The sequence below is a fragment of the Myotis myotis genome, unplaced genomic scaffold, assembly GCF_014108235.1.
Source record: "Myotis myotis isolate mMyoMyo1 unplaced genomic scaffold, mMyoMyo1.p scaffold_m19_p_1, whole genome shotgun sequence".
Lineage (NCBI taxonomy): Eukaryota > Metazoa > Chordata > Mammalia > Chiroptera > Vespertilionidae > Myotis > Myotis myotis.
Genome location: NW_023416313.1, coordinates 76,496,146 through 76,508,273, shown reverse-complemented (window position 1 = coordinate 76,508,273; position 12,128 = coordinate 76,496,146).

The window sequence follows — 12,128 nt, the reverse complement described above, 5'->3', positions numbered from 1 at the left end:
TGAAAGCTACCTGGGACAATACAGAAAAAAATGAGCTGTTCCAATAAAGTTTTATTTATAAAACCAGGTTTAGCTGTTGGGCCATGGTTAGCCTATCCTGGTGTGCAGGAACAACAGGTGGAAGAAATGGTTGCAGGAACTGGAAGAACGTTGCAATAGCAAATTAAAGACCCCGTCTCTAACCTCAGATACTTTAAAATATAGCAAGAAATGTCAGGCAAACCCATATAAAGAAGGAGAGAGAGAGAGAAATATAAAAATTACTTTTTATGAGCAAAAAAGGTGGATAGTTAGGCATAGCTAAATTTGCCAAAGTGTCTTAGACAAAGAAGCACAAACCTGTTTGGAAAGGCAGGGGAGGGAGGGAAGAGGAACAGAAGAGAGAATATATCTCGCTCAACTTAGACTTCTGAAATGTACATGACATAGAGGGAATAAGGAGACTCAAGAAGCACCATACAACTATAGATAAATAATCAAAGGCATTTGCCTGCTTAAAAAAGCACACCATCAGTAAAACTTCATACCCCTCCCCCCACCCGGGCAGTGCCTATTAAAATAAATGTCATCTGCCCAGACGAACAAACTGATAAAACTGAATTATTGATTACCCTATGAAAGTTTTTATTTGAAATGTTCTGGGGGTTAATACAATAATCCAATCCATTTCCCCAGTCTGTCCCCTGCTCTTCTCTCTCAGCTCCAATTTCCGCTCTGAATTGTAAAGCAGGACATGGCTTTATCTCTAGAGCCTCTCTCACTCCACATAACGGAGTGCTCTCCAGCATCATCATAAGCCAGGGTCTGAAAGCCCAGCGAGTCAGCTGACAAAAAGGAGAGCAGGCTCAGTGCCATTTTCCTGCAAAGTAATTTTCAAATGAAAATTGAGTGCAGTTGTGTGATGGCGCTTAACTTCCCTCTGCTTGAAGCATCTGACTTAGCAGGCTCCAAACCCCCAGCTCCATGCAACGCAAACATCTTCCTGGTGCTCAGTGGACTTGTATTGATGAATTTCTTCTGTGGGAATATTAGGAGTTACAGTCAGGAAAGGGATGGAGAGCTACTGGGGCAGCAAATAACCCCCATCTTCAGCTCAAAGATGACTGGGTTGGGAGATCCAGACGAATATCTTAGTGAAGTTGGGCCAAGTAGCTGATAAAAATAATTGTATAGGAAAGAGGACAGACTTCCCAGGAAGAAAATATGATTGACTCAGCTATCAAGTCAAGGAGGCAGAAATGGTGCACCTCCCTGGGTTTAGTGCATCTCCTCTTATGTTCAAACCCATCCTGGGTCCTCTCACGTTGGCCCTAAGCTGAAACTCAGGTATTTGCCTTCTGTTAATGTCTTGCTTTCAAGTCACATTGTTTTTCTCAACCAAATTTAACCTTGGAATCTTAACGTAGTCTCCTTAGAGCGCCATATCTAATTGTACCCAAAATATTATCTCCGAATCTCAGCAACCATTCTTTTCTGTCTAGGAGCCACAGTGATGGCTCTCACTTTGCTCAGCAGCTTTAGCTATGGCACTGAACCCAGAGCAGCTCTGCCCGGTATGGCAGCTGCTGGCCCTGTGTGGTTTCTGAGCACTTGAAACACCCCAGTCTGAACTGAGATGTGCTAAAAGTATAAAAACACACTCTGGATTTAAAAGACACAATGCAAATGTAGAATGTAAAGGAAGGTAGCTATCTCATTTGTGCTTTTATATTGATCACATGCTGAAAAGATAATATTTAGGATATACAGGTTTAAATAAAATATTTCTATGAAGTTACCTATTTCCTTTAAGTTTTAAAATGTGACTCCTAGAAAACGTTAAACCACATAGGTGACTACTACTATACTTCTAGGTGACATAAAATGTAGAATAAGCAAGCAGTTGGAAAAGCGAGCAAGCTCTGAGGCCTAGAATCATTGCAGCACAAGGACGCGCTCTGAGGCAGATAGTCTTCCCTTAAGGCAGTGGTTCTCAACCTTCCTAATGCCGCGACCCCTTAACACAGTTCCTCATGTTGTGGTGACCCCCAACCATAAAATTATTTTCCTTGCTACTTCATCACTGTAATTTTGCTACTGTTATGAATCGTAATGTAAATATCTGATATGCAGGATGTATTTTCATTGTTACAAATTGAACATAATTAAAGCATAGTGATTAATCACAAAAACAATATGTAATTATATATGTGTTTTCCGATGGTCTTAGGCGACCCCTGTGAAAGGGTCTTTCGACCCCCAAAGGGGTCACGACCCACCGGTTGAGAACCGCTGACTTAAGGCAAGAAGAATTCATAAGCTATTGTCAAAATTGCCTTCTTTTCTGTCCCTGGTAAAAATGGAATCATTTTTTTAGTTAGCTGTATAACATTTGCTGTCACTTATTTATGAAGTGGATTTGCCATTCCTATCTGTAAGATGGATTTTTTTCCTTCTTAGATCCTGCCCCTCCTCTAGAGGCTGAGAGCCATGAAGGCTGGGGAACTTCATCCTTAAATTTGCAGCTCTTGAAATTTTGAATAAACACTCATTAAATGTTAAATATTAAGTGATAAATGAATTGAAGTTTGCTGATATAAGGTGTCAGTGGATACTAGACTGCACTTATAATTTCTCCATTTAAAAAAAAAAAAATCCAAAGTAAAATGTTTTCACAACTGAAGTTAAAAAAAGTAACAAGCATTTTTACTGAAGTGCAATAATTGACATATATTAGTTTCATGCACACAACACAGTGATTTTAACATTTGTATACACTACAACATGATACCCACAATAAGTCTAGTTACCATCTGCCAGCGCACAACACTAATACAGTGTTGTTGGCTGTATCCCCACGCTGTATCTTACATCCCCATGACTTATAAACCAAGCATTTTTTTTTTTAGTATGGTGATTCTTGTGATGAGGTAGGATGAGAAGGCATCCTTCCAAACAAAGCAGCCTGTCCCGAGGATCACTGTTCCCTGTTATTGAAGGAATTGCTTTATAGCCTTAGGTATGAATTAAAGATTAAGAATAGGTATTTGAGTTCAATTCATAAAGTGCTATTTAGGATCCTTCTCACTACTCTTAACTCATTCCCAGGGAGGGCCAACTTCGTGGGCACACACCTGGGTCTTTGCATGGGGCCCTGTGCTCAGAAGGGCTTCATTTAATGATCTGCTCCACTGTCTTGAAATTCTTAATAATGTTATCTTTGAACTTGTGTTTGGTAAATGAGTTCTGATGGGACAATGGAGCATGCACAGGAGCAGAAAGATTCACCCCATAGGCCATCCACCGTTCACAGTCACCCAGTGACGTGTAGAATTCTAAACACAGAATTCAAGTTGATCCATAATTTGTGGAATTTCAATGAGACTCCGAGTGAGTGCAAGGTAATGCATTATGTCTATGATCAAATAAACAGGGATGCCAATACCCCAAAAGGCCATTTTTTTCCTGTTGGAAAAAGAACTTAACTTCTAATGCAGACTGAAAGCAGTGGTATTCTAAGAAGTATGAACAACCAAGGAACCCTTTCTTATTCCTGAAATTTCCTATATTAGTAACCACTTACGCTAAAAGTGATGAGCTAGAAGGAAGGGAAAGATAGGCACTCCAGAGCCCCTCCTCCTCTCATCAGTCCTTACTTGTCTCTAAGCTAAAGGTCGGGAGTGTTGGTAGAATGTGCACATATTAAGAGGCGAAATGAAAGCAGTTGAGTTAGCAAGCCTGCCCTCCAGGAGTACACCTGCACTTTAACAAGTTGGGTTTATTCCTCATGGCAGTGGAATTCCCATTACCCACGGGAATCATGGGCAATCTTAGTAAGAGGCTGTTAGAACTTATTATATGATTTGGGTTTTGGCAAGGTGGTTTGAGGGAGGTTTTAAGGAAACAGATATTCTAGATTGAGTGTTGTCAGAAAATAGGCAATTCAACAAATGCCATCTCAATTCATCTTATCTATTGGAGGGGTAGACCAGCTGTAACTGGTCAAGACATGGCCCCAGCACTCATGCAATAAGGGAGGGTGGTGTTGGGTATTTTGTGGGTTGCACAGCGACCTGGTGTGAGTGGGTGTTCTGTGAGATTGTATATGTCCACCAGGAGAACACCTGGCTTAGCTGGAAGTGTTGGATCCATGTGCAGTAACACTGAGACTAGGCTTTGACCGTCAAATCCAGTTCCCAGACATACAAGACTGCTTTTTCTCTTTCTCTGTTAAAAACAAAACAATAAAACTCATATGAATGTATAGCTCTGACATTCGAATTGTGTAGACTTACTGATTCTACAGGCGCATGCAATGCGCTGATATTTGCATTTAAAACTGGCATAGTACAATATAAAGATGATCATGGAAATTCAGACCTAATAATTTAAATTTTTTATTTTTTTTGTTACTTAGATCAGCATTAAGTGGCAAGCAGCAATAATAAAAAAAAAATTCATGAGAAATCAAGAGAGAGGTCATAGAGGAAAAGAAAAAGCCTTACATTTTAGTGCCTTTAATGACACTTTGTTCAGCTTTTCAGAATAAGGGACCCCGCATTTTTATTCTGCACTGGGTCCCACACATCACGTAGCTGGCTCTGTTCCCGGTTCTTTATTTCTCTTAACTTTGACAATGTCCTTAATTCTTAAATTAAGAGATTCTTAAATCTGATTTTCTTTTGTCCCTTAGAGATCTAGTTGCCCCATGTTCACTGAGTCAGCAAATGTCAGAGGAGTTCAATCCCTGTGCACCTTGGTTGGTTGGGGAAGAATCCATGGGCTGCCTCTTCTCTTTCCAGATCCTAGTCCTAAGTCCTTTTCAGGGGCTGGGGAGCAGGAACATGAGGGCTATAGAAAGTGTGTCCCCTCTGGGTATTTCACTTTGTGTCTGACTCAACTGGTGAGAAGAGAGCCTTATCATTACTGTGCTTTTCTGTTTGGGTTTTCTTTTTCTTGTGCCAGAGATATCCAAGTTCCTGCTCACTTTCTTATCAATATCTTATTTATAAATAATTTTCCAGTCCTTATCTCCAGTTGCCCTAAGGGTCTCTAGCTGCAACCTCAGATTACATTTGTCTTTGATATAAATTCAGAGTGAATCTGTTTTTGTTTTGTGTTTTTAATTTTTATTGATTTCACAGAGGAAGGGAGAGGGAGAAAGAGATAGAAACATCAATAATGAGAGGAAATCATTGATTGGTTGCCTCCTGCATTCCCCCTACTTGGGGGGATTGAGCCCGCAATCTGGGCATGTGCCCTTGGCTGGAATCGAACCTGGGACCCTTTAGTCCTCAGGCTGACACTCTATCCACTGAGCCAAACTGACTAGGGCTGAATCTGTTTTTTCAGAAAGGCTTTTTTTTGATCCCTTACACAGACTATAGCTTTACAAAATAATTTAGAGAAAGATATTTGAATAGAGATTTATAGTGATTTGTGCTACACCAGATAAGAACAGATAAATGCATTTGAAAATTCCACAGCTTTGGGCACACCCTCTCCTTTTTCTTAACAGAAACATCTGACATCTAAGCATTTGAAGGCCTTTGCCCCAGATGCAAAGTGTCTATACAAGATTGAATAAGACTTTACTTGAAGTTACGCTCTATATCTGCAAATAGCTCTGACCCATCCTCATGGATCAGTATAATTAACATGTGAAACACCAAGCTCTTAATAAAAAGGCAGAAACCTATTTATTTTGGTGAAGTGGACAAAGGAAAAATAGTGGTATCCATCACCCACCCTGAACTTCTGTCCCATTCCTGGGACTAGATTCTCTCACCTTCTGGACACCCTCTCCAAGTGGCTGTGCCTGCTAGCATAGGTGCTCTAACAGGCTTTTCTTCAACACTGCTCTTCAAAATGGGGAGCCATGGTTTTGATGGATCTCAATCGCCACACAAGTACCCACTAAATGTTCCATCCCTCCCCCAACTCCTCAGCCCTTCTGTGTTATTGTAACCGGACAATCAATGGGTCCCTGCTGCCTGTCACTACTTGAGCCCATTAAGCAGAGACAGGATTGAATCATATATGAGAGTTTATTCCAGTACTGCCAGCAGTATGGGAGAGCAGCAGGTAATCTACAAAAATCTGCTCTGCAGCCCCCCATAAGCCAGCTGCTTATATAGGATAAGACAAAGATTACCCAGAGAAATATGGACTATAGGTATGGGGAAGTAGGGATTACAGGCATGGGGAAGTAGGAGGCTGGGGTGGGACTCCATTGTTTGGGCAACAAGGTTGTTAATCTTTCCATGAGACTGGACCACATTCCAAGGATGACTCCCAGGTCCAAGGTTGACTCCCAGGTCTAAGGTTGACTCCCAGGTTCCAGGGGCATACAACTCCCAGCCAAGTCATAATGTCCTTTCTTTAACCAACACAAGGCAATCATGGTTAAGAGAGCATGATTAATATTTCCCGTAATCATAGCTAGTCCTCAGTATTCTATTTAGCCCCTAACATTATCAGTCATTAGAAGACTTTCCTACGAGCATTGTGGGCCTTTGCTTTTATTACCTGAGTGAAGTAGAGTTCTTGAGAAAGGTACAGAGAAAATCTAAGTTGGAAATATATAAGTTCTAGCTGAGTGTGGCAATCAGTGACAGCTGTTGATCAAATTAGGTGTGGGGTTTCATTTGCCTTCACCTGCCCTTTTTCATTATCTAAGAAGGAGAAAAAGGGTTGCCTCATATATAATTCCGTTAGCCATGATCTTCTGCACTGATAAAATCAGAAGAAAAAAAATTCTCCCTGGTAAGAGGTGGTCCTTTTAATAGAATATGTAACAAAAATTAAAGGAGCCTTGGATTTCAGTAGTAGGTCTATCACAGGTGAGCTGTACAATCTGGGACAAGTGCCTCTTAGCCTCTCCGACCCTCAGTTTCCCCATCTGTACGTTGAGAAAGTCTAAAAATTTCCTAACACAATTATTCCAAAAGCGATTTCTAAACAATTATTTTAGCCCCTGTGCCCACTTACCCACATTTGTTTGCCAATGAATTCTCAGATTTATGGGCAAGCAGTGTACATTTCGCAGTCTCAATTTCCCCTTCAGACACTAAGCCAAATTAAACCCTGGGAGACGGTTTGTGATGACTGCACAGTCACTGCCCTCAAGGAGTTTGGTGTCTGTAAAGACAAAAGGTTTCCTAGGCAATGTCTAAGGTTTGCTTCAGCTCCAACATTTTATGTTTATGATCTAAGCTGGGAAGCATTTCAGGATCTAGTATCTTCCCAAACGAAGAATGTTAATAAAGGAAATCATTGCACTCAGCAATTCTCTTCAAAATGCCTCCCACTGCAGTGACAACCCCCTCTGCTCTCCCAGTGGAAGATCCTCAAACACGTGGTGGGTAACAGGAGCCTTGAGCATCAGTTACAGGAGGGAAATATAGAAACAAATTCAGGTGCCAGCAGCAAATAGGTGCTACTTCAAAGAGTTGTTTAGACTTGGGTTCCTTTCTGAAAACAGGATGCAAAATGGCAGAGTTGTATCATGATTCTTTGCTGCTCCTCAGAGTGATTGTGTCTTGGGCGCTCTCAGAGTAAGACAGAGTGGCTCCCTGTCAGCTGTCAGCCAATCCGCTGCTCCACTCAGGCGGCCCTAATGGGATCTGGGCTTCTGGAAGGCACTGTCCCTGGTGGTTATCTATTTCACAATCAACAAGGGCACACTTTCTCTGAAATTGGTCTGGGCCCTACCTCTCTTTTTTAATTATTAATTTTTAATTATTAAAAGATACTGTTCTTGTGGAAACTTCAAACACATGATGGTGTGAAGAAATAGCAAATAACTGTCTCCCAGAACCCCATTCCTTCCTTGGCAAATATTCTTTGAGACTTTCCACATGCACTTGTACACATACACCCATACACACATACACACGCACACATATACATTTACAGGCACACACTTACATGCACACACAGACTCACACACACATACAAATTACACATCATTTTAAACAAAGTTTGTACATGTATTGATTGTATTGCCTCCTTCAGTTGCATTTCTTCCTCCCCTCTGCCCCACCACATCCCGCCCCTTGACAGAAGAGACTAGTAAAGGATTCAAGGGTGAACTCCACATGATAAAATGCAGGTGGTGCTGCCGTTGCTGGCATCCCCTTCCTAAGGGCCTAGGAATAAACATCATTTCATAATAAGATATCCAGGAAGATCAAAATAATCATTTCTGATTCAAGGGCAAATAGTTTTGGAGCAAGAGCATATAAAATGATGAAGAAAGAGCTTGTATTATAGCTAATTAAATCTGTCATCATGTGGGGGAGAGGGGGGCAGGAAAGTCTAGACATTTTGTTTTGTTTTGACTCATTTCTTGAGTCATAGTGACACTTGCCACACATTCAGCCAGAGGCATTTTCCTGGGCCCTGGTCCTCAAGGAGAGACTCAGAAGGCACGGGGAGCTGAAAGCCTGGAGTCCCGCTGGATGCTCGCCATGCCCATGAACTCTCAGGTCAGCCAGCCTTTCTCTGAGCTGAGCAGGACCCTGCCTAAAGCCTCCCCAGGGGCTGGAAGGCCAGCTAACAAAAACAAATGCGCTTTCTATTCCTTTGAACACAGGGAAAGACTTTGGCATCAAAATGAATGAATACTAAACTGAAAGGGGAAAATATCCCTATTAAAGGTCATTAAATTCAATGGTCCTACTTGTTGCTAGTAAAAGGTTTCAATTAACACCTAAATTTGCCATTAGCTTAGCTGGAGGCTCTCCCTGAATGAAGATTTCTCATTGTTTGACTGTTTGTTCAAACACAAGGAAAATCAGGAGCAATTTATTAGCATAATCTCATTTACTATGGTGACTACTCATTTTCGCTAGTGGGAGTGAATTGGATTTGTCAGAGCTGGTCTATGGTAGTCATGAAACACTGAGCTCCTCTTAGCATTCTTAACTTCATATCTGCTCACGGGCTCTGACATCAAATCTGGTTTCTTAGAAAACCAAGTGGACACTGTCCCCTGCAGATTAAATAAGAATAAACATCACTGTGTCCCCAGGATTTCTCTGATGTATCAGACACTCTCTGTGAACCATGAGGATGGGAGAAGAGGGGGAGGACTTCAGTATGGAGCACAGGATTTTTGGCTTGCTTGTTTTTATATATAGGGAACTAATTTCTGTTCAAAGCAAGGTTCTGATTCTGAAAGAGCTGTCTGCTGTGTGTCCCCACAAAAATCAGAATGAGAAACGACCAGAAAACCAGAACAACCAGTTGCTATGAGGCTCACTGTGGCGGCCAACTGGCCCGATCGAGGCCCTAATCAGCTCTCCCCAATCACCCGAAGCCCCTTCCCACAACCAGCCCCATCCCTGATTGGCCCCCACCCCCACCCCGATTGGAGGCAAGGCTGGCCAGGGGGAGGGGCTGTGGGTGGTTGGCTGGCTGGCCCCACCCCTGATTGGCACCTCCCATTGAGGGCAGGACCTGCCAACCTCCCGTGTCCCCTCCCCCCCACCAACCCAACCCGATCGGCCCCCATTGGGGTGGGCTGGCCAGACCCCACCCATGCACTAATTCATGCACTGGGCCTCTAGTAATCTTAATAAAATCCACAGCTGCCCTTTTAGTTCAAAGGTCCTTTTCACCTCTCTTCTCTTATTGCCAGTGTCCAACATATGCATGGTACATCAATAATAATCTATATTATAAAAGACCAGTGGCCGTAACGCCATAATGACTAACCAGTGACCAGAAGGTGCATGGTGCACCTCTCAGGGAGCACCTCTCGGGCTCTCCCCCCAACCCTCCCCTGGGTGCCTGCAGCATCGGCGGAGCATTGTGGGGCACCAGTAGCATTTGGGGAGTGTCTGCAGAGTGTGCAAGGTGTTGTGGGGCGACAGACATGGCCCTGATGGTAGACTAGGCCTAGGGGACCCTACACCTGCACAATTTAATCATGTGCTGAACCTCTAGTAAAAGTAAAATATGCTAATTAGACTGGACATCCTTCTGGATGACCTTCCAGATAAAACCAGGGCTGCGAGGGAAGCCTGGGTCCCAGGTAACTGCCAGCGGCCAGAGGCAGGTCCAGGTCCCAGATGCCAGAGGGAAGCCGGTGCCAGCAGCTGGGGGAAGAAAGGCCTACTTTTGCACAGATTTCATGCACTTGGATTCTAGTATTGAATAAATGAACAAAAGAACAAAAGATAGTTTCCTGGGTGATAGTGGACAGTGGAAGCAGAGGGTGGAAGAATGACTGGAACATGATTGGCTCTTGCAAATAAAACATTTTAAAATTGTCCATCCTTGATTTTGGCTTCTTTGCTCCTCATTTATTCTTTTCTTGCCTCAAGTGGTGACTGAGATAGGTCCTTGAAAAACATTTGTTTTCACCCTATTATTTTATATATGAGAAATTTGATACCTAAAGAGGTAAAGTTACTTGTTTGGGAAAACACACTAGTCTGTTTTCATGGCATTTCACAACATTAGACATTTTTATCAATTGTTTTTTGTGAAAGCATAAAGACCTGCCATAGATTCTAGGTCAGGGGTGGGCAAACTTTTTGACTCGAGGGCCACAGTGGGTTCTTAAACTGGACCGGAGGGCTGGAACAAAAGCATGGATGGAGTGTTTGTGTGAACTAATATAAATTCAAAGTAAACATCATTACATAAAAGGGTACGGTCTTTTTTTTTTTTTTAGTTTTATTCATTTCAAACGGGCCGGATCCGGCCCGCGGGCCGTAGTTTGCCCACGGCTGTTCTAGGTTGTCTCTAATAACCAGAGCATGTGAGTTATCAGAAAACAACACTCCCTTCCTATGCTGGCTAATTGAGAATTTGTTGGTTTCATCAAATCTTAGAAACCAGTTGATTAAAAGACACACTATTTTATTTTTTGCACTAGTAAGTAAAAACATACTGCAACACAAAGTTTATTATACTTAGAAGTTTCATATTATACTCACTGAAAGACTTCCTTTATATTTATTAGGCATTAAAATGCTTTGGTTTGTTCATACCTTAAAAGGAAATCATTAGCAAAGAAAATTGGTTATGGTATTTCTAAAACTTCTGCACAGTCAGGAAATGATGCTTTTATATTATTTTTAACTCTATCATTGCTAGGCAGCTTTTTCCATGACATTGTCATTTGTGCCACCAAAAGAATCCTATCTAAGAAAGAGGTGATATGCAAATTGACCATCACTCCAACACACAAGATGGCCGCACCCCATGTGGACACAAGATGGCCATCACAAGATGGCCGGCAGGGGAGGGCAGTTGGGGGGAACCAGGACTTTGGGGGAGGGAAGTTGGGGGCGACCAGGCTGGCAGGGGAGGACAGTTGGGGGCAATTGGGCCTGCAGAGGAGCAGTTAGGCATCAATCAGGCTGGCAGGGGAGTGGTTAGGGAGTGATCAGGCTGGCAGGCAGAAGTGGTTAGAGGCAATCAGGTAGGCAAGTGGTTGGGAGCCAGCAGTCCTGGATTGTGAGAGGGATGTCCGAGGGTGGGATCAGGTCAAAATGGGCAATCGGACATCCCTCAAGGGGTCCCAGATTGGAGAGGGTGCAGGCTGGGCTGAGGGACACCCCCCCCCCCATGCACGAATTTCATGCACTGGGCCTCTAGTCTATGATAAAGCTGTTCTTTAAACCAAAGAAATCCTCCACTGTTATCTCAGATTTTCTTTCAAACCACTGTCAACCTTTCTGCGAGTTTAGACATTTATTCTTTCTTGCTTGGCTGGTGGGATAGGAAATCCTTTCACACTGTCTCAGGAGGGAGACCTGCTCTCTCTGCACATAGGGAGCTGTCTCTGTTTAGAACCTTAGAACACCTGGTCATGGCTCTACAAGAACATAAGAAATCGCAGTCATTCCTTTAAGGACAGATAATTGTTTTTCTCACACCAAAAGTGTGTCCCACTTGCCGGCTTCCTGTCTTTCTTTGTATTCAATAAGTTTGTGTTTTAGTTTTTAAATTTATCTTTATTATTGAAAGTATTACAGATTCCCCCTTTTTTCCCCGCATTGACCCCCTCCACCTCACTCTCCTCCCTTCCCCAGGCCTATTGTCTGTCCATGGGTTATGCACTTATGCATATAAGTTCATTGGTTAATCTCTCCCCCATCAACTCCTTTTACTCTACAATATATAAATCTATT